The sequence below is a fragment of the Mustela nigripes genome, chromosome 3, assembly GCF_022355385.1.
Source record: "Mustela nigripes isolate SB6536 chromosome 3, MUSNIG.SB6536, whole genome shotgun sequence".
Classification (NCBI taxonomy): domain Eukaryota; kingdom Metazoa; phylum Chordata; class Mammalia; order Carnivora; family Mustelidae; genus Mustela; species Mustela nigripes.
In genome coordinates, this window is record NC_081559.1 from 71,527,063 (window position 1) to 71,550,734 (window position 23,672).

Consider the following 23,672-nt stretch of genomic DNA (forward strand, 5'->3'; position numbering starts at 1 on the left):
TAGTAGTAGTAGTAGTAGTAGTAGTAGTAGTAGTAGTAGTAGTAGTAGTAATATGAGCCTAGAAGTATTAATAAGATTTTATTTCCCAATTATGAGTGGGGTCTAGAAAATGTTTATTTTCTGACTTTCTGAATGTGCTTAGAATGAATGGAAATCTAGGTGTCTCCGTGTGCAATGAGTTGGAATTTCCTTATGTTCAAATCCCATCTATGCCATTTATTAACTGTAAACTTTGGCAAGATATTTAATTTCTCTGAGTCTTGGTTTTCTCATCTGCAAAATGGGTCTGTTATAACTCATGTGGATTACATGTAAAACACTTATTTTCACAGAATCATATGTGTCAGTCATTTTACTTATTACTTTTAAGTTTTAAGTTATAATTTAGCATTATCCCTCTGCTAGGTTATACAGTAATTCAACAGATTTACTATTGACTCACTAATCATATAGTTGTTTCAGTTATTGATGGTGGTCTGAAACTATTGTGTTTATAGTGTGAGAGAAAGCAACAATGTTTTTATATTGATGTCACTGGGAACTGGGACTATCGGCTTGGGTGAGAGCAGACACAAATGTAGGATCATTGAGATTAAGTAAAACCCTCTTGTTCTGCAAATAAATCTGCAGTAGCAATTCTGATTCATAATGTGTTTTATGTTTAAAAAGGACTCATTTTCTATTTCTGTCCACTGGAAAGGCCTGTAAACAATGGCTAACCCAATGACAGTGGGCACTCTTGGAACCTTAATTGTGTCTCTAAATACTATTCCCCACCAAAGGAACCAAGTCACTTGGAAAGATGGCTGACTCGAGGCTGATTCCAGGCCTCATGAACTTCCAGGAAGTTCATTAAATGAGTCTGGAATATCCTGTCATACCAGAAAGCAAGGAAGCTATGAAAAACTACTGGGGTTCTGCCCAAAGGATTTGGTTACCAGCTTAAAGAGGATATAACTGATCAAAGAGTTAAGCATCAGGAGGTTGATAAATGCAATGGGTTGAAACATATCAAGTATATTCAAATTCGTGTAAGTTCAGTATGATACCAAAAATTTAGACTCCCCTCTAGAGGATGCTAAGGAACAAATTCATTGAGCTAAAACACAAAACAAACAAACAAAAAATATGTGGTCTCAGAGTGACCAGAGAGTCAGGGGAATTTCCTATTTATAGAAGTTTTCCAGCTAACAAATGAAGAAAGATCAATTAAATCAGGATATCATCATTTTGTGACCTCCTAATGAATTAGTGGATCTGAGCAATGACCACCAATGGCTGCTCAGATCACCAAAGAGAGACAATCAAACATTATGTACATCTTAATAGAAGTACAAAACACTGTATAAGAAATACCCTTGACAAAATAATTGAACCTGAATTTTATCAAGCCTCTAGATCTAACTGCCAATTTAGAGGGTACAATGACAGAGTAATACAATAAATTCAAACTATTGGAAACTCCAAGACAAACACCCAGTTTCTTCAACAATAACAACATTAAAATTGCAAGGAAAAAAAGAAAGGAGAGAGAGAGATGATAGGGAGATATGTAATTTTTCTTTACATATAAATGTATTTATTTGACCATTTTTTTAAAGTTTCTTGCTTTGTTTTGTTTTGTTTTGTTTTTGACAGACAGAGATCACAAGTAGGCAGAGAGGCAGGCAGGTGGGGGGGCGGGGCTCCACGCTGAGCAGAGAGCCCAATGTGGGGCTTGATCCCAAGACCCCGAGATCATGACCTGAGCTGAAGGCAGAGGCTTAACCCACTGAGCCGCCCAGGCGCCCCTTGATCATATTTTAAAAGGCAGAATAGAATCACATCCATTTTTAAAAATAGCATCCCTGTAAACAGACTGAATTTCAGAGCTACTAGTTTTCTCCAGAAACTTCTGAAGATAGAACATTAGCAGCCTAGAAGCCTCTAGGCTCTCCTGCACTTGGGGGGGGGGGAGAGGTTGGTTGACAATTGACATTAAATAAATAGCATATGGTTGAGTTTGCCAAACTTGCTAACTCCTCTCATAGGCAACAGAGTGACTTCACTTATTCTCAGACTAAAGTCCTAGAGTAAGCAAGTAGGCTTATCAAACAGATTATTGAGGAAAGTTCCCATTGTAGATAATTTCCAAAGGTAGAAATGGATGAACTCAGAGCTTAATTGTTCAGTCCTCTCTTTTGCTTCCCAGAGTGAGGTATACTATCAGTGGTGCTCAGATCCTTGTTTCATTGAGACTCGGTGTAATGTGCTCAGTTCCTCTGATTGAAATGTGTTGGAAAAGCCATCTATGGGTAGGGAAGAGAAGTTGGTTTATTACAGTGATGGTACTATTCAAGGAAAATCGAAGCAGCCAACACCAAGCAGTGTCCTTTTTCTCTTGAACTTCAATTATCATCAGCTTCACAGTCTAAGCAAACTCAACTGGGAGAGCAGGTGGTGAGGTCAGAGAAATGAGGACAATTTTATCCAGATCTGTAGACCACCTTGATCTTCTTGGATTCCCAGCACCCCTACCTTTGTAGTCAAGATAGTTATGGGGGGTTAAGTCTTCATTTTTTTACCAGCTCAGTAAAATGGCACACATAGCTGATCATTTTAAGGTATACCATAGATACTATGTTATTTTCCCATTGCACCCTCCATTGTTTAGATGCATAGACAGCCTCCCCATTGATGCTTAACCACTTCCCAGCACCAAGAAGCTTTCTTGGAAGACGGGAACAACCAGTCCATATTTACTGGGTTTAACATTGAGAAGATAGTTGCCTCCCAAACCTACTGTCTAAACCAGTTCTGAAATGATTTCAGATTCCCTTGCGATGTCAGACAAGGCCCTGTCCCATTGATAATCCCAGGATGCCTTGTGGATGTGGTGTGTATCTCCCACCTGTGATCTAGTGACCTCCCTGGCTTGAATTTGCCTTGACAGTTGTAGTATTATCCATGGTAACAGGAACACTTCCAACCCCACAGGTCATTTCCCTTCATCCCTCACAGAGCTATCCCTGAAGATCCAAGAAAGAAAATTTCTAGAGTTCCAATAAGTATCAGGACATTCTCAATCTCCATCAGATCAACAGTTCAGGGCCCAGTTAACAAGGTCATATAGCATTGTTTTCACACTGACAAAACACTGTGTTTTGAAGCCATTTTTCTTACCAAGTAGACAGTTGATGGGGCCATTCTAAGAGTGAGTGAAAGACTTCAGGGCACATGTTCCTCTTCTGAACAGCTGTTCCCTACTCATCAACTCAGCAGAACATGATGGGGATGGGGTCTCACGTCCTCGGAGTTCTGGATCCAAGACATAGCCTTGGCCAGTTGGTGAAGGCTTTGTGATACTCTGTGGTCAGGACTACCTACTGGCTACATGGTTTAGACGAGTTCAGCTCACTCGTGGAGGTGGAAGAGTTACAAGGGGAACTGTGGCCCTAAGTCTGAGGGTCCTGGTAGTTATTGCACCTGGGGCGGCTCCTCACCCATCCAGTGTACCCATCCCACTCACTGACCCAGGCCAGCTGGAGAACATGCCTCTGGGGCACTAACTCCCCAAATTCTGCGTCACCCAACTGATCCAGAGTCAATACTTGGCCACTTCAGGCTGTAGTGGTGCCCAGCCCACACTGAGCCCCCAGGATCCCCCCCTGGCCTGACATCTGTCAATTAAGAGAGACTTTTAATTCATCAATCTTAATGAGTGGACTTTGTGTGGAACCTGACCCAAGCGAAGCAAATGCTTTGTTATGTTCTCTTTTGTTTGAAGGAAAACAGGATCAATCTGGTGTTCCCAGAAGGAAATCTGACAGAATGGAGCACCTTGGGGTAGAGAGGTTGGGAAGAGTGGGGGTGCAGGCCAAGGAGATGAATGTGGGACCTCCTCACTGCCATACTCGTCTCAACCTCATTTAGCTCTTGTCTTTAATTAGCCCCTCAGTGAAACGTTCTGTTTTAAGTAGAATCTTAGACTAGGGACCCAGAAAAAGACCAGCTCTATCACACCAAGCCCTCCATTTCAACTAGAGAGAAAACAGGAGAGAAAGGAGACATATCTCCAAATTCAATTCTGTCTTCAGTTATGCTTTAAAGAGGACTTATGTCATTCACCAAAGAGATGTAGTTTCCCCAGGGGAGACAGCAGGTGTACATTTCCTCTCAAGGTTATTTAATTGCTGTCAGGAAGACATATGATTAACAAAACCAAATGCTGGAAATATGAAGTATAGACAATTTTAAAGTTGTTTATAGAGTTGATTACAGTATATCATACAATGTGTTTATATGCCATAAACCTGCCTATCACAAACTGTTCCCACACCTGCGCATCTGCATTGAACAGCCCACTGCTTAGCTGTGCATAAATCCCCTGCTGAGACAATGGCCAGCACCCAGCAGAACCCAGCTTCCCCCGATGGCCTCTCTCGGTCACCTTGTATGCACCAGCTTCGTTCCAGTGAAGCTGAGGCCAAAGGCCTGCAGACCTGTAGTGTCATCTGCTGCAGTGAGAGCCCTCTGAGCTCCACAAAAGGAGAACAGCAAGAAAATGACAGGCCTTTGGGGGTTCCTCAGTGTCTTTTAAGATATTGCTATTCAAAATGAGGCCCGCTGTTGTCATCTTGGTTACCATTCAGAGAGGAGACCAGGATAGAATCGAGAGAAAGCATTTAAAATGTTGATATCCATTTGGTAGGATGAGTTTATGTCTGTTGAATCTAATAAAAAAATGGCACTTGGGTGTTGTGTGTATTGGTTTTTTTATTCCATTTTTAGTTACTTTTATTGCCCCTTCCAAAATATCAGGCTGTGATAGATTGCAAATTAAAAAAAAAAAACTTCTCTTTCACTCTACATAATTTGAGAAGCACTGCCTTAGAGTGATGCACCCCTCCCTCCCGCAACTCGCCATATCCCCAAGCTTCCCTTGGCACTCTGACAGTTCCCAAGAGTCAGCCAGGGCAAAAATGTGGACCTAGAAAGATGGTCTTCCCAAGAGGCAAAGGGTCATTCATGGGTGAGAAGAACCAGGGGCTGGTAGAGCTCATGAAACCAGCCCAGTTGAGTCCTGGTCATAGCATACACTTTAGTCTTTCCAACAGTTAACAGTGTTGTAATGCTAGTCGTAGAAGCAGCAGCAGTCAAGACTTACATAGGACTTACTGTGGTGTAGCTACTGTCCTAAATGCTCTACGAATACCAGATGACAAGTGGTTCTTCTCTTTGGAGTGACATATATGCACACCTCCCTATACACATATACTGGAAAGCATAGTATCAAGCCAGTTTGCATGGATCTGAAAATTTGCTAATGACTGACCTCTTATTCTGGTATTTCAAGACATCCTTCCAAATATACTAGAGACACTTATTAGAACTCCCAGGAAATAAGAATTTCATGTTCAGATACTGGTCATAGAGCTCAGCTGGAAAATTGTTTTTAACAGAAACAACATTCCATCTTGGAAAATATGGAGATATTTGGACCTCTGTTTTTATTTTTTGTTGTTGCTCTTGGAAGTTCTCCGGCGGGAAACAGAGATTCACAAAATACACGTTAAGAGGCAAAGACAACACCACCACAAAACTTGTTTCACTGTACAGAAAGGTTATCTAGTACCAAGTCTTTCATTTACTAGTTTTCTCCCCACAGATAGGTGGTAAGACTGAGGCACAGTTTAGATATTTCTGTACTCCTTGCCCCTTGTTGAGGTTCAATAAATGTTCAAATTTTATGAAGTCTGTATTCCACAAATGGAATCTATTTGCCCTTGAAATATGAGCCTTCTTAGACTCTGTGTGAGGTGGGTGAATTCTGCCCTCTCCCGTGATCTCTGCTATATCCAAAGATATCCCACTGCTGTTGGCAGCCAGATTCACTATTTAGCTTTTGAGTGGTCAAAATAAGTTAACCACACACAGATTTTCAGTACATCATTGTAGGTAGGGATCAAGGAGTTCACCCTGAGGAAACTTAAGCAGGGGAAACATTAGCTTCTCTCTCATGTATCCATGGCCTTTTTCCTTCCTTGGATTTTAGGGATAACCTGAGGCTTGACTTTGTGGGGTTAATGGATGTTCCCAACCCAACATGAGCAGGGATGGGGATGTTTTCTCCCGACTGACTAAAATCTCTTCTTCTTCTCACCAGTTTAAAACCTAAGTGGTAATGCTGAATTACCAATTAATATTCACTGGAAGCCCATAGCATTCCAGAGCCATGATTCCTGCCCCTAGTGAACCATGAATCTCAAGAGACTTTCTCCACATTAATTCCTTGTGCCCTTCAAGATGAGATTATGGGTATAGGCATTCTCCTGAAGATAGGGAAGAGAAAAAGTGGGCCTCCAAGGTAGCTCAGTGAAAGACACAATGTGAGTTAGTGAAAAGACAAGAAGAAAAAGGTATCTGTTACTTAGTGGGGATGTTTCCAGGAGAAAATGTCCAAACTTGTTTCATTGTGTTATTTCTTATGTCTCTATAGTAACAAGAAATAGGACAGTTCCTTATAAAATGCCCTCATTTTATAATGAGGGTGCCTGGCTGGTTCAGTTGGTGGAATGAGCGACTCTTAATCTCAGGGCCATGAGTTCAAGTCCTGAGTTGGGTGTAAAGATTACTTAAAAAAAATAAAGCATTTTTTAAAAAATTGTCATTTTACCTTCCCAACAAAGTAATGAGAACGATATTAATATGTTCACTTTATAGATAAGGACACCAAAACTCAGGAAGAGTAAGTCTTTTTCCCCACATTCATACATACTGGAGCAGAGGCAGGACCCTAACTGAGGTCATCTGCCTTTAAGCTCAGTGCTCTTTTACCATCGCAGATGCCTTTATGGTCTTTTCCTGGATTTACCATATCCCAAACTGAATTCCTGATTATTCCTCTAAATCTTTCTTCTCTCAATATCTGTGTAAGTCTGGGAGTCATCTTTTGACATTTTATTCTCTCACTTTCCCAAATCCAAACCATTACCAAATTATGGTAATTTCATGTTCAAACACCCCTCTTGCTACTTCTTATTCCCCCACGCGGATCAAGCATTCCAGTCATCTATTTGAAAATGCACGTCAAAGTGGAATGTGTCCAATTAAGAATGTTACCAGGAAGACAGAGCAGTTGGGAGATGAGCTAGATTTCCTTTTAAAAATAAGATTTGGAGGGGAACTTGGGTGACTCAGTCAGTTACGCCCCTGACTCTTGATTTTGGCTCAGGTCATGATCTCAGGGTGGTAGGACTGAGCCCTGCATTGGGCTCTGCCCTTAGCAGGCAGTCTGCTTCTCTCCCACTCCCTCTCCTTCTCCCTCCCACTTGAGTGCACTCTCCCTCTCTCTAAACTAAATAAATAAATCTTTTTTAAAAAATTAGATTTTGAGAGGATTCTTCAAAAGAAAATAAGGAAAAATTAAGTTTGTGAGTCACCATATTTGCTTGGCTATACTGAGAAGTATTAGTTGTAGTCACGGTCATATCTTTTTTTTCAAGATTTTACTTATTTATTTATTTGAGGGAGAAGAGAGAGAGAGAGCATGCATGAACAGGGATGGGAAGGAACAGAAGGGGAGAGGCAGTCGGGGAGGGGCAGAGGGAGAGAGAGAATCAGCAGCAGACTCCACACTGAGCTGGAGCCGGAGGTGAGGCTGGATCTCACCTCCAGGAGATCATGACCTGAGCTGAAACCAAGAGTCAGATGCTTCATAGACTGAGCCACCGAGGCACCCCGTCATGATCCTATCTTAAGTTTGTATTTTAACTTCTCTAAGTGCAACTGAAATCCTTTCAGGAATAAATCAGAGTTCCAATTAAATGCACAGTGATTTAACAACAAAAGAAACTAAAGCTTTAGATGCTCTAGTTTTTCTCTCACAATCAGACTCTGAAATCTGGGCAAGAAAATGTTCTTATAATTTTACAGATTGAAAAAACTGAGGTACAGAGAAGCAAAGTGACTTGGCCAGTGTCACACATCAAGACTAGGATCTAGAATACCCACACCCATTTAGGGGTTCTTTTCTCATAGGCTTTGCTAGCCTCACTGATGCATTCTGTCCTCATATTTTAATGCTAAGATGACCAAAGAATAAAAAGCAATCTAGGAAATTAAAGATTTAGCAGAAGTCTGTGGCACGTACACTGTGGCCCAGATACCATAGTTCTTCTGTTGTTGTTCTAGACACAGTGTGTGTGCTCCAGAAAATAAGAAGCAAAGACCTCAGTCAGAAATTTTCTTAAAGGACAAGAGTATTAAAAATAACTATAACTATGATAATTTGGTAATGAATGCACCATATAAAAAGAGGTAAATTGTGACATCAGAAATATAAAAGGGTAGAGTTCTTGCATGCAATCCAAGTTTGGTTGTTAATGTTATATCTAGAAAACGTTTTATGTAAGCCTCAAGATAACCACCAAATAAAAACTTCCAGTATCTTCACAAAAGATAAAGAGAAGAGAATCAAAGCAGTCCACTATGCAAAATCATCAGTTCACAAAGGAAGGCAGCAAGGAAGGAAAAAAGGAACAAACGGACTAAAAAGCAACCAGAAAACAGTAAGACAGCATTAATAAGTCCTTACAGATCAAGAAGTATTCTAATGTAAATGAATTAAATTTTCCAATCAATTGCACAGAGTAGCTGGATGGATTAAAAAAACAAGACCCAGTTATCTGTTGCCTATAAGAGACAACGTTCATACCACCCAGAATCATCTATAAATTCAATGCGATCCCTATCAAAAATATATTGACATTTTTCAAGAAATAGAAAAAACAATCCTGAAATTCATGTGAAACCATAAAAGATCCTGAACGCCCAAAGTATGAAGAACAAAGCTGAAGGCATCACGCTTCCTGATTTCAAACTAGATTACAGAGCTTTAGCAATCAAAACAGTATGGTACTTGCAAAAATACAGACACACAGAGCAATGGAATAGAAGAGAGAGCCCGAAATAAACCCCTGCATGTAAGTCAACTTTTCTTTGACAAGAGAGCCAAGAATACTCAATGCAGAAAGCAGAGTCTCTTTAATAAAGGGTGCTGGGAAAGCTAAGATAACCACATGCAGGAGAATGAAACTGGGCCCCTATCTTATACCACACACAAAGATTAACTCAAAATGAAATAAAGACTTAAAACAGAAGAACTGAAAACCATAAAACTCCTAGAGGAAAGCACAGGGGAAAACCTTTTTGACACTGGTTCTGGCAATAATTTTTTAGATATGACACCAGAAGTACAAGCAACAAATGCAAGACTTAAAACTGGGACTACATCAAACTATATAGCTTCTGCACAGCAAGAGAAACAACCAACAAAATGAAAAGGCAGCCTATGAAGTGGGAGAAAATATCAGCAAATCATATATCTGATAAGGGGTTAAAATCCAAAAGATATAAAGAACCCATAAAATTCAATAACAAAACAAAAAAATAATCTAATTGAAAACGGGCAGAGGAACTGAACAGATAATTTTCCAAAGAAGATATATAAATAGCCAATAGACAGAGAAAAGTGCTCAGTATCACTGATCATCACGGAAATGCAAATGGAAACTACAAGGAGTTATCACCCCACACCCTTAGATAACTATCATCAAAAAGACAAGAAATAACAAGTGTTGGTGAGGATGTGGCAAAAAGGGAATCTTTGTGTACCATTAGTGGGAACGTAAATGAATACAGAAACTTGGAAAACAGCATAGAGGTTTCTCAAAAAATTAAGAATAGAACTACATATGATCCAGCAAACGCAATGCAGGGTATGTATTCAAAGGAAATGAAAATAAGGTCTCGGAAAGATATCAGCAATCCCATGTCAACTGCAACATTATCCACAACAGTCAAGACATGAAAACCACCTACATATTCATCAAAGTAGGAAGGAAGATGTTCTGTGTGTGTGTGTATACATATATACATATATACATGTGTGTGTGAGAGTGTGTGTATATGTGTGTGTATGTGTGTGTGTGTGTATATATATATATATATATATATATATATATATATATATATATATAATATGGAATATTTAGCTAAGAGAAAGAAGGAAATCCTGCCTTTGCAAAAACATGCATGTAACTTGAGGGCATTTTTCTAAGTGAAATAGGTCAAACAGAGAAAGAGAAGACAATACTGCCCGCTATCACTTACATGCAGAATCTTAAAAATAATAATAATAATAATAATAAATCACTGACACAGGCAGTAGAATGGTGGTTGCCAGGGGAAGGGCGTGGGGAAATACAGAAATGTTGGCCAAAGGGTACAAACCTGCAGTTACAAGAAAAGTAAGGTTGGGGAGATCTAATGTTCAGCCTGGTGAATGTAATTAACCATATGCAGTGTATACCTAAAAGCTGCGTAGAGAATAGATCTTATATGCTGACACCACAGAAAAAAATACGGCAATAATGTGACAGGACAGAGGTGTTCACCAATGCTCTGGTGGTGGTCTTTTCCCAAAAGAAATATCCAAGCCAACATGTCTCACACCTTAAGCTTATACAATCTCATATGTCAATTATATCTCAACAAAACTGGGGGAAAAGAGCTTCTCTTTGTCAGTGAAACAACAATTCTTCAGGGGAAAACTCGCTATTTCTGTAACGCTCTCTCCCACGCTGCTTCCTTCAGCACTGGCTACAAATGCTCCATAAAGAGGCTGTTAATGTGACCCATCTCCTCCCTTCAAAATATCTTTTCAAAACATCGTTTTTCCTTATGGTTCTTCTTGGAATCAGAAGCCATATATTCTAAAGAAATTTAAGAAGCCATCTAAAGAAGTTTTTTAAAATTTAGTGGTCTATATAGGTTGGATTGGGTCACTACAAAATAGAATCATTCTTTTTGTCAGCATTCTGTAGTCTATGCAAAGTATCTCTCTCCTCCCCGTGTCCATGTTGTTGAAAAATTTGCCACGGGCTTCCCAAAAGCTGGCTTTTCATGCTAAAGTACACTCCTAGAAGTGCAGAGATAATAACTTAAAAAAAAAAAACTGTCAGTGATGTAGATGAAAATGGATGTTAGAGCAATTCCCAGGCAGCAGAGAAAGACTCCAGTGTTTACATAATCCCCGTGTGCATGCGTGGATTCTTCTCCGCTTCCTTGCTAAACCTCATCTGGCTTTGCTCAAGACCTCAAATGCAGTGAATTTGAGGCAGCACCTAATATTTATTCATGCCATTGTCAAGAGCATCTTTGCAGTTCTTGCCAAGGTCTGTCGTTGAATATGTTTATCCAGCTGCATGGCAAAAACATAATACACAGTCATCATTTTACTCAGTCACCTACTCAATATTTTCTTCTATGATTAAATTAACTCATAAATATTGCACTTTTAATGCCAGAAAGCCATGGTTCATCCAGCCAGTTGAATACTTGTTTGTCCATTTTCTGGGCACTCAGTCATGACCTTACAGAGTTTGAAATAATGAAAAGCACTGCATTTACTTAACATGCACAAGAAACAGAGCAGGATCCTTCTGTGAGCTCCGTTATCATGCAGTGCAAGGCTGCAGAAGAACTTTTGTAAGCAGCACTGAAAACCTGTAGGTAGGGGCTGCATTGGAAGTGGTTTGGGTGTAGATACGTAATCTGCTCTGATCGGTCGATGCGAAGGACAGAAATGGTGGCTCTATTTGCAACTGGCACAATGTCTTGCTCTACCAAGGAGAATTTCAAATACACACACCTCTTGGTCACACTTGTACTCAATTCATTACCAGACTGCGTTCATGAACCCTGTAGGCACTTGCTGTGTTCTGTGACGTCTTGGAACTTCTTTCTCTAAACATTCCCACACGGACGGCTTGTTTAAAGCAGCTGACACAAGGCCTTACGCGCCAACCTTCAGTGTCGAAGGGCTAGTGTCGAAGAGCTGCTGCCGAAGGGTGAGAGTCTGCCCTTGCAGTCCCAGGCTAGCACAGGTGACAGTAACGCAACAGGCATCTACACAGATACCTGGCCCCAGAGGCAAGAGCCATGTACCTCGGGACCCTTCTGGAATCACCTCCTGAATGAAATATTTATAGCTGGCACTGCAGGGCAGTTAGCTTTTCTAGAATTCTATCCAAAATCGCGCTGTTGTTCTGGGAATAGCCTCGGTTAGCAGTTGCTCATGATGTCAACGCTTTTGGAAACTTTTTACAGTCATTTTTACTGTTTTTATTTCAAAAATAAAACTTAAAGGAGCTTGAAAAGTAGGTTTTTAGATGATCACACAATGGCCTGATTTCCATGGTTTCAGTTCTGTGCATTTTACTTTATGTGCACCTACTGAAATTAACCAAAATTAATCCATATTTGAACAAAGACTGAGGATACAAATGAGCCCTAACTTTCTAGGCTCCTCGGTGCAGTGCACTAGCTGAAGCGTTTGGAATGCATTGGCCCTGGGAGGCGAAGAAGTTATAGCAAACAACATATGGGCTTTAAAACTGGAACTATCCAAGACAGAACAAGAAAGCTATTTTCACTTTACTTGTTCCTTTTTTTCCCCCTCCAGAAGATGAATTATTTCTAATCACATTTTATTTTCATCTTCAGAGCTAGATCCCAAAAGAGCCAGGTCATTTCAAACTGCTGGTGAGTTTGCAGCCCCGTCCAATGATTACCTAATGCATTTGTGTCATCTGCTTTCCTTGTTGTGTGAAAACACACTAAGGAAATGTGTAAGTGCACTGAATTGTTCCCAACTCTTTTATTCACCTTTCAGCATGCTAGTTCCTTCCCTTGGCATTGATATCATTATGCATTTGTCAAAGATAGACTGTCACTTTAGGGCCTCTATTATGTGCAAGAATTGGCAGCAAATTTTGCCACTGGGATTTGCTTATATCCTCTGTATGTTATTGTACTTCTTTGGCATTCAGTAAATTCCGTACACCCACTTCTTTGATGTTCATTCCAGCCCCTAAATGTGGAAACAATGACTGAAATTTTGGATCAAAGCATGGCAGGCAACACAGCTCTCTGCTAGTTTACTAAACATGGAGTATCTCCCCCCTTCCCCCGCCCTGAATCTAGACCAATAGTCCTCTAAGAACAGTTCTGGTTTCCCCAGTGCAAAGGAACTAGAGGAAGTTTAAGAAAACAAATCCAAGATTTTAAGAAAAAGAAAGAGATTAAACAAGACAGTGAAACTGAAGCGCACGATCATTTTTAACCATAGAGAAAGCTAAGTACTGTTCCAATTGGTCCACCTGTTCTTTTTTTTCCCATACGTGCCCCCCCCCCCCCCCGCCCCCCCCCCCACACACACATTGGTCTAGTCTAGTCTAGCACTTCTACTGAGCCAGGCTTTTTTCACATTTGGGAAGTCTCTAGATCTCACTTCTGTATAACGTCAGCTACACTAGATGGCTCAGGTTTTTTAAAACAACTTTTTAAAAGAAGTATTAAAGGGCCCGTGAATTAAGGAATTATAAAAGTAATTGACAAAGAAAACCAGAACTACCAAAATTTCAGTATGTTACTTTTGCAAACTAGAATTAGCTGTCTGGAACACATTTTCAGTGTTTGCTTTTGCTTTACTCCTGGGATGCCAGTGTAAATAATTACTTCATTCAATTTATTTCACAGGTCAACTTTGACTCATAAAAGCATTAAAGCAGGTAACCCCCTAGGGATGTTGGGAAGACAGATGAGCAAATAGATAGGAAACTGCTATAAGCTCTTTGAGGGGAGAAAAAAAGACACTTTATAAATCCAGGGTATTTTATGGTTATGTTTTCACTTCATTCCATTTGGTATCCAGAATGTGTTAGTTATAATTAATATACAATGTTGGGAACTATTATAAAAGTACCATACTCCTTTTAAATTTAGTAAAGAAGATAATTGTGTTTGGGGAATGTCATCCTGTATAAATTAGAAGAATTCCCAGTAGAGTGCCATAACTGAGAATCGGGCTGACTGCACTGATGGAGAAGAGAGATGTTAGCATGGTAGCCCGTGCTCCATCAAAGGGTAGAACTCGGAGGAGGTAACATGACAGTCCTTAAAATACCAGTTTCAGATGGTCTACGTGGGAAGTTTTTAGGGACAGATGTATGCAACAGTGACATCTAGCGGTTGTAGAGATAATTACAAATATGTCTCATTTTAAAAACACACAACGTTCCCTATTATAACCAAATACTCTGTATTGTTAAATGGTGCCTGGCCACAGTGTAGGTCAGTAATTCAGGTTAGATCGCCACTGCAGCTACATTTACTGTTTATTCACTAAGTAGGTTCCAAAGTCTGTTGTCCCATTATCATTATTTTCTTGCTTTTTAATTTTACTAAAATTATAGTGGTCTACTCTCCAAGGGTCTCTCTGATCCTCCTAAGCACGCTTAGATATTTTTGCAAGCATAAATGAGACTTTGTGCTACTGCAAACCCAGCAAAAATGGAAGCTACACTTGACTCCACTGTTAGATATTCCAGGGAAGGCACGTGTGACCCTGAATATTTTCATTGTTGTAGAACTGCTCTAAGAAATTCATTAAGATTTTTTTCCAAGTTGTTGACGAAGAAGGGAAAGGAGAGGAAAGAGAAGGAAAGGAAAATAAAGGAGAGAAGGGGGAAAGGGAGGAAAGAGGGAAGGAAGGAAGGCAGGAAGGAGGAAGGGGAGAGGAGGGAGGAATGACAAGAAAGAGAGGAAAGAAGGAGAAGGAAAAAAGAACAGGACCACCCACAGATCTTCAGTAAGTTTTGGTAACCGCTCCATGAACATGATCACACATCTAAAGAGGGAATTCAAAGAGCTATTAGCCTCCCCCCAATTTTTTCATTTGAAATTTCATTCTTTCAACTGGCATGGCAGGCAACTAACTGAGTAAGATAAATAACAACAATAAGAATTTTCATTAAAAAAGACCAAGAAGAGCCACTGCTGCTTGGAAGTACCTACAGCAGGGCCACTTGTAAGAGGATGCTTAAAAAGCGCCCTCTCCGCCATGTTGGGAAAGAAGGCGACAGAAGCCTGTCAGGTCACCTGAGCTTCTAAGTGACTTATGGCCACACCACGGCTGAGCACATCAAGTGACTGCTGACCAGCTTCTCAGGCGATTCTCCTTTAGAGAAACCGTCATCTTGTGGCAAGTTGTTTCTCAATCTTAGACTCCCTTATGTTGGGTTTTTCTCTTCAACTGCCCGCCTCCTTAAGTCCTCAAGATGGGAAGACCTTAAAGGTCCCCTCTTTGACCTCTTCTTTGCTATCTACCCAACTCCAGTGAGAAAATCAAGACAAAACTCCAGAAAAAATGCCAATTGCTCTTTAACTAAGCCCACACCTCTTGTGCCCAAATGGCAGAGAAGAAAGAACATTATAGAAACTGCGCTGCTTCGAAAGAGCATGTGTGTGTGAAAACGGTGATTTGCATTAAGCAAAGAGCCCTAGGACAAAAGCATGGGGATGGTCTCTGCAAAGAAAGTCTGGGAAATGATTCCCATCGTGTCAGGGAGAGTTAGGGGAGACGTGCATTGAAACAGAGCAGGTAGCCGGGTCTGTTTGCTTTTCCAAGGCCTTTGAACTGCAAGCTCGCCTATCCAGATTCTGAAGTAAAACAACGCCATGTTCCTATCCCGGCTCTCACGGCAGATTCCTCGGCCCTGTTGCTTCTCCTAGAAACTTTCACGGCAGGCCTTCGAGGCAGACGCACCAGGAATGGCTGTGCCCAGGCCTCACCTCTCCCTTGGGAGTTGTGCAAGAATGTGGCTGGGCCAGCTCTTGTCTTATCCACTCTGGAAGCCCAGTTCGATGATTTCTCCAGTCAGATCCAGGGTCCCTCCAGAGCAAAAGTAGAACTTTCCTGTAGCATGTGGTCCTTCCCTCCCCAGACTGCTTAGGCCACCGCATTACCAGCTCCTGCCAGTCCGAGGAGCAAGAGGCTGGCATGAGGAATCAATTCCCTTCTTTTCCCCTTAAAGAAAAAAACCTGCCTTGCAAAGCTTTCCCCGGTGTTTCAGTACCAAAAAAAAAAAAAAGCAGTTGCGTGACAGGCATACCCTTTCCTTGCTTACAGCTTTGGGTCTGGTTTTACTGCATTATATAATCTAATAATCCTTTTAATTTCTTTAGAGAGATGTTTTAGATATATACAGGTGGCATTTGGATGGAATCACATATGCCATAAAGCTGTCCGCTCCTATCTGGCTTCAGAATACAGAAGAAGGATCTGTTTTACAGACATTCCAGAATTTTTACATGGTCAATTGGCTGGTTTTGTATTCTGGAACATATCAGAGCGTCTGCAGGAAAATACACAGATAAATTCTATAAAATGGTGGCAGGATTTCTGATTTACTGGTAGTGCTGGTTTGAATTTTCGCAAAAATATTTAGCCATAGGACAATGTATTAGGCGTATTCTTAAAGGTAAATAACTGCAGCCAATAAAAGTTCGGCCTATAAAGGGTCCCATCTTCTACTAGTTTTCTGCACCGAGAATTACTACCAGTATAATCATGGCTCCCTGCACACTAATATTTCCTCTGATACAGTATGATCAATGTTGTGGAAAAACATTTATTATATTTCTTCTAGCTACTTAAAGGCATTACTGAATTATGGGCATCGCAAAACGAATCCACTGTGCATTTTTTCTTTATGTGACGTTTTTACAATCTTCATTTTCTGCTTTGCAGCCACTGAGCTATAGAGATCCACACTTTGTCCCTCTTACAACTGCCACTGGGGCCACCCTCTCCTTTCTGCTTTATTACATCTGAAATGCACTTCATATGATAGCATTCCTTTTCATTCTGTGCCAGACTCTTATTTGAAAGGAAGAAGTTATGAAAGAAATTAAACAATCCGTGTTGTTAATAATAGTTCTTAATCTCCTTACTTAACAAAGGTTATGAAGTTTAGACTGAGGAAAGGACAAGGGGAGGAGATGGTATTTCACAGAATCATTCCAGAAGAGCCAATGGACTCGGAATGGGTGTGGGGTTCGCGGTTTTGACATTTAACAATTTTATTAACATCTTTGCTTATTACGCACCTTGATCCACAGGATCTGCAGCTGGGAGAGAGTGTCCAGCTAACAGCCCGGGTCTCAGGCCCTGCCAGGGGATGAATCAATTAGCAAGAGAAGCAATGATGCAAATGCTCCCGGGTCACTCAGGATGCTGTTTGCCTTTTTGATAGAGAAAGCAGGCCATAAATAACATCACACCTCAGGAAATCATTCCGGGAGGCCCAGATGCCGGCAGGGCTGCTGCCGGGGACGGAAGGAATCATTTGCTCATTGTGTGTATTTCCCCCATCTCAGTCAATGGAGGATTTGTAGTAAAATCAAAGTATTTAAAAGGAGGACAGTATGTGGTAACGGAGGCATGTTTAGTAATTTTTTTTAGTACCAGAACCTGTGATTTATGACCCAGAGTTACAGCCAACTTTATTACAAAAATGACTTCACCCATAATAACCTTATTCAGGGCTCTCTGGAGAATGATGTAGTACCCAACAGCATTATAATCTAGCAAATATTCACAAACAATTCCCCGCTCCAGTCTCCACCCCAGAGGCAAGCTTCCCCCTTCACTGCCTGGAAGAAGTTGCCTCCCAGCAAAGATTCTGTGCTCTTTCTGTGGCGATTTGCCCAGATCGCAGATTTATAAGCAGCCTGGGACAGAAAGCTGCCTCCTGGGTCTGGGTCACACCTTCCCCAACCTTCTGGCCTGAGGAACAGTGAGCAGAACACACCCACTCACCTTTCATTTCCTCCCCGCACAGAACTTGCCTCGACTCTGCACCCCAGGCTACTCTACCAGAGCTCCTGAGAAAGGATCACTGCAGTCCCCACCCCCCACCACCATTTAAATTGCCATGGTAACCACCAGCTGCACTAAAACTGCTGGGGCTGGGTGTCCAAGCAGGGTCCCCTGGGTGTACCGGGATCTAGGAACTGGCCCTCCATCTTATTAAACTCTGGTGTCAGTTCCTAGCAATTGTTTTAAATTTACACCCTCGGAGGGGCTTAGTGGGATTACATGTCCATTTGCATTAAAACAGGTTTCTGTCATTAAACTGCCATACAATAAGCTTCCTCGGGACGAATTAATGAGCTCTAAATATCATCAAGTAGAAGTTCACTTCACCAAGAGGGCCACCAAGGGGGGCAGAAGGAAGTGGCTGCTCAGAAATCTCAGCCCAGGAGAAATGTAAGTGCCAAGTGAGAGGAGTCTTGTCCTGGTTCTTGGCTGTGAGATAAATGGTTTCTGATTTAGGGCCGGATCTGGGAGAGCTGGTGACATTCTCCCTGTTCACCAAAACCCCACACTTCACCATCTACTCCTTATTCCAAATACGCCTCTACTCTTGACCTTGGCTGCTGAAATTGGCTGATGGACTGTCAGCCCCTTTACTCTGTGACATGCCTGTTGTCTATCTGTCCTTGAGGAACTTGTCTGCATCTAAGCTGGCCGAGAACAACAAGCTCAAGGCACAGCGCCCCCTGTAGCTGGATTGAAGCCTCCTGACTCTAAAATGCAGGGATAGTTGTTAAGGGACTATCCCCACACGCCATCGGCAAGCTGGATCCCAGAGAACTAATCTCTGATTAGGAGCACCTTACTCTGGTCACCTAGAAGCAGAACAGGAACAGGGACAGTTTTTAAGGCTGGCTTGTCCCTGCTCACAAGGACCGCCAACACTTGCCCTGACAAATACAGATGTATGTCTAAGGAGCCATTTTTCATCAAAAACAAGTAAATCAATCTCGACTTTCTTTTATGGAAAGGAGTGAGACTTGGTGCTAGACAGACTTCCTGGTCCACAGGAGCTGTGATCTCATTTCTGTGCAGTCTTAACAGGGGACAGTAATGTATGATTGAGACCCTGCTATATTTAGGAATGACAAGATAGGCATTATTAATAGCTTAATTGACATTAAGGCAATTACCCCTACCCTTATTACAGTTTGTAGAATTACACAGAAAATATTGGCTGAGGCCTTTTTCTCCCTAGAGCTACCCAAGGATACAGCATTTTATTTCATGCCAGATCCCAGCTTTGACATTAGATACTTAGCCATAGAATGATTCCAGTAAATCATTATAAATGCATTATAATAAAGATGTTATGAGCTATCAGATATTAACCCCCAACCCCTAAAGAGAGATAAATAGTCCAGTTGCATGATTCTCACTTTTGTTTCATAAGAAATAAGCTTTTGCAAAGAGCAACTGACTAATGAATTATAAAATGGTGTGTTGAGCTCAGATAATTAAACAATGCATTTTAGTGTCTAGTGCAGGATGAACACTAAATCATACACAAATAAAAAGGGAAAAACCTAACCCCCAAGCCCAGCTCCTATTTTCAAATAACATTAAAGGTGGGTCTATACTCCAGAAATGCTTCAACTCTTTTTTTTATCTGATTAGAAGGACATATCGAGTGCAAGATCAAGACACGAGGAGGTAAAGTAAACCAACACTCAGAACAAGAATTCTGGAGGTGCTAATTTCAGATAAGCCCACAAGGTGATTTTAATGGAGATTTTACATGGAGATAACTTCCGTTCCCAAAGTGTTTACTGGGGCAAAAGTCTAGAAGAATCTTGAAGTTTCCAAGTTTCCTTATACTTTTCTGTTTTGTCTGAATTCATGGTAATAACATATGAGAGGGGTGTTAAAAACTGTGGCTTTGACCTTGTAGTAGAAGACTAACGGGAGATGCAAGAGGCGGAGAGGTTGGTTGGTTTGGGCTTTCACCACTGTCCTGAGGGGTCACCATTCCTGGCAGGGCTCCATCTACTGGTCAATCTTGGATCACCAAGAAGTTTTATCCTCAGGTGGCTGGCATATGGGACTGGTTTGCTATTGGCTGCTGTTTCGGACATGTCTTGAATTGACCCCAAGATTTGAGGCTGCGGTTAAGCATGTCCTGAATACGTGTTTTAGTCTCCCAGCTTCTCAAAGGCGTGGTTACTGCCTCAAGGCCATCTTCTGTTTCTTGGTCAAACAGCACACCACTAATAACCAGGTGGCCAAAATTAGAGATGACCTTGGAATCCACGTGGGCAATGAGCACCTGTGCTGGTGTGGAGCTTCCTTGGAACACCAGGTACATCCTGTTCCACTTAGCCATTCCTCTCCTGTGCTCCAGTCCAGCCAGACCAGTCTTTCCTCCATTTGTCCACGCAGCTTCAGTGTTGTCCAAATCAACTGACTTCAACCCTAACCAGAGGGTTGGGTGAACATTAAATGAGATCAGTTCTATAAAGATCTAGCTATGAGAAGTACCTCTTAGAGAGTAAGCCCACAATGAAATGCTACTATTTTTATATTAGTTATCTTGTCATTCTTTGTCTCTGGCTCTTCTCATTATTCTGCCCTTACATCTCAGGGTCCAGCACAGTATCTTAAGGCACTAATGTCATACATGCTGGCTATCCTGAACAATACTGACGGTAACAAGTACCAGTAAGAGTTACTATTTTCTGACCACTTGATAGCAGCCAGCCACCAGGCTAAGGATCATCATCGTCTCAATCAATTCTTTCAACAGGGCTGTGTGGCAAGTACTATTTTCATTCTCATTTTATGGGAAACTAAAGTTTAAAGACGTTATACAACTTGCTCAAGGTCACACAAGCTCATAGGTGGGCCACCAAGATGTAAACCCAGAATGGGCCTAGACTCGGAGTCTCAGCTCTCTGGCACTGCATTGGGCTGATTTTGTCATCTTTCTTCTCTTTCATTTAGACTGGGCTCCATCGAGGATCAGTCAAGGGGACATATCCACTCTTAGATGGATGACCCTCAGGACTTTGATCTTTGATGTCCCAGGAAGTCCAGAGCTGCAGGCTAACTCTAGTTGACAGCTGCTCAAAAGTCACTTGTCTGAAAACTCCTGGGTCATTACATAAAACCATCCAAATAGACTTTACAATTGCGCACCCCATAAAGTTAATTTCACTTTGAGAGAATGTGTCTGAGGGAGGTGATGCACTCTGTTATGTATTCAGGTTGGTGGCTACAATAGATGGAGCTGTCCTGTCATCCTTGACACCCTGGCTTACTGGCAGCCTCACTCCATCACACTGTCACAGGCGAGGAATGGCCTCCCAGGCTTGGCTCAGAGCAGTTATGCTTCCTAATGGTCCAAGCTTCACAAACCCCACACCTCCCTTAATTAAAGAAGTAAATTAAGAAGAATATTTCAACCTCAGGGATGAATTATCTTAGTAATTTAAGACTGACATTTTATTGGATAAAAGGACACACATGGGTATTTATTAAAAATGCTGCCTTCACACACAAGGATCTGTGGAAGAGGATGTGTGAGGTGGTGAGGCGTTTGGGAACCAGAGGGGCTAGAAGTGAGCTCTGACGCTTTAGAACACAGGTTGACTATTTGTTCTACATTTGTCCTTCAGACATGGCAGCCGGACATTTGGGATTTTCCACAGTCTTGATTGCAAACTTGCTGACTCTGCCTGCTAAGGTAGACACTACTAATCTCACAGGGTCAGGCACTCTCTCCTCTCAAGCACACGAAGGCTGCACTGCTCAGCTCATTGGCAGTTGGAGAGGCCATCTGATGTGTCTGGTTGCTGTGAGTGGAAGAACTGTGGGTCCCTTCCAGGCTGAAGCATCTATTGGTGGATGACCCTCCACTGCTCTCCTCCCCTGTGGAAGTGATCTTGGAAGCACATGCTGAATGACAGCATGCCCAATATCCCAGATTCCTGAATGATTTGGTGGGGCTGTATCCTCCACAGGCCCATGTTGGACATGGAGCTTCAGCAAGAAGCAAACTTCTGTTGGGTGAAGTCACTGACATTTGGAGGTTATTTATTACTACCACAAAACCCAGCCAATCCTGACTAATCCAGAGGTTGACGTTTTGTTCAGAAATATTGTCTTTCTTTCCAATTCATAAACCCTTATCCTTTTTCCGATAGCCTTATTCACTTTTACCGTAGTTCACACATTTTTCTTCAACCTTTCAGATACCTAAAATTGTCAAATGACCCTGAACCGGTCAGAGCAGTGCTTTGCCCTTCAACTACTGATAAATATTGGTACTATGAAGTAAGTGAGAAAAACAGAAGACAAGGTTGGCCTTTTGAAAGTAACAAGGCATATTATGATAATAAAAAGGAAGGAAAAAATAGAGAAAAGGAAAGAAGAATGAGAGATAAGCAATGAAAAATAAAATAAAGAAAAGACAAAGGAAGAAAAATAGAGAAAAGAACTCAAAAGATGGGCATTCTGTTTCAAGTTAGTGATAGCCACTTGTTGGTAGTTGAGTTCCCCTCTGGAAGGCATCTCTAAGGATATCTTGGATCCTCAGCACCAATACCTGTGCCTTAGCATGCCAAGGTACTCAAGAAATGTTGGCTGAATGGATAAGTCAAGGAATGAATGAATCTTCATTTTGTAATCTTGAAAATGCGTATTACTCGAATAGTCTAGAACTATGAATGGGCACTCACTCCATCACACATTGAAAAGCGGTACAAAAAGTGAGAGGGGACTGGAAATCACTGAGTTGGAATAGCTCTTCATAACCTCTAAACCTGAGTCCTTAAAAAGAGCAACTATGAGCTCAGAGCAATTATTCCTTGTCCTAGAAACAGGACATCACTGATGACTCAGAGAAGTCTGTTTGAAATAGTGTTTCGAATAAACGGGGTAGAAATATCCTTGTTTTGTTTGCTTCCAGCTGGGCTGAGCAGAGAATACAGTCAGCACGGAGACATCTGTGGCCTTTAGTGCAGTGGGAGATGAAAGTAGGGGAATGAAATAACATTTGCTGAGTAATTTATTTTTTAAAAACTTCAAATGGGGCAAGGAGTAACAATATATCACAGGGATAAGAAGGTGGAGCTGGGAGTCCTTCTGCCACCAAAACCACCTGGGGACCACCAGGAGAATATTCACCTGGTCATGGGGTCATTCACTTTCCCCAGGATGCACCAAAGCACTGTGATGTGGCTGCCCCACTGGAAATGCTCACAGCTGAAGTCAATAGAAACCAGTTGTAAGGATGTAGAAGGAAGTTAGCTTTCCCTCTGGGGAAAAGTGTGCATCTGGGGTCTCTCATCTTATTTGTGTGTGTGGGCGCATGCTCACACACACTCCAGCAAAGTTCAGCTGCGAAGGACTTGTAATGAGAATGAAAGCCCCGAGCAAGCAGAAAGCTGATGTGTGGCATGTGAAGCCGGGGTCACTATAATGTGGAGTAGGCAGGAACGTGCGCACATGGGAGGAGGGCATCCTTCCAGATCCCATGGAAACCCAGCAGAGGTGGTGTTCTGTCCTGCCTGTAGTTTTAAAGGAAAAGATCTCTTGGAATGATCACCTCCAAGAGATGCTCATACTCCCTATATCCCAATTCAAATTCATCAACTTCCACCTGTCATCCCCAGGTACATTCTCCTCCAATTTCTTATCAAAGGAACACACATTCTTCTGGTGTCCCTGGCTACACCTCTCAAAATCAGGAGCTCTTCCTCCTGACTTTTCCCTTCTTTCAATTTCTTCCCCTTTAAAAATGTTTTTTTGGGTTCCCTCTTTTCTTCTCCCTGCCTGGGCATCGATCTAGCTGGTCTAATTATACATCGTTGCTTTCCTCTAGGAAACATAAGACCCAGACACAAAAAACGGAATGCTATCCCATAATCCAAGCAGAAATGATGAGTGTCATAGTAACCATGGCCCTAAGTGT

General features: G+C 41.6%; 1 pseudogene; it reads right to left on the bottom strand.

Annotated features, from left to right (window-relative positions):
* LOC132014484 (tissue alpha-L-fucosidase-like) overlaps positions 1–20,066 on the bottom strand; it is a 46,193-nt pseudogene extending 26,127 nt beyond the window's left edge.
* Between the last annotated feature and the right edge of the window lie 3,606 nt (positions 20,067–23,672).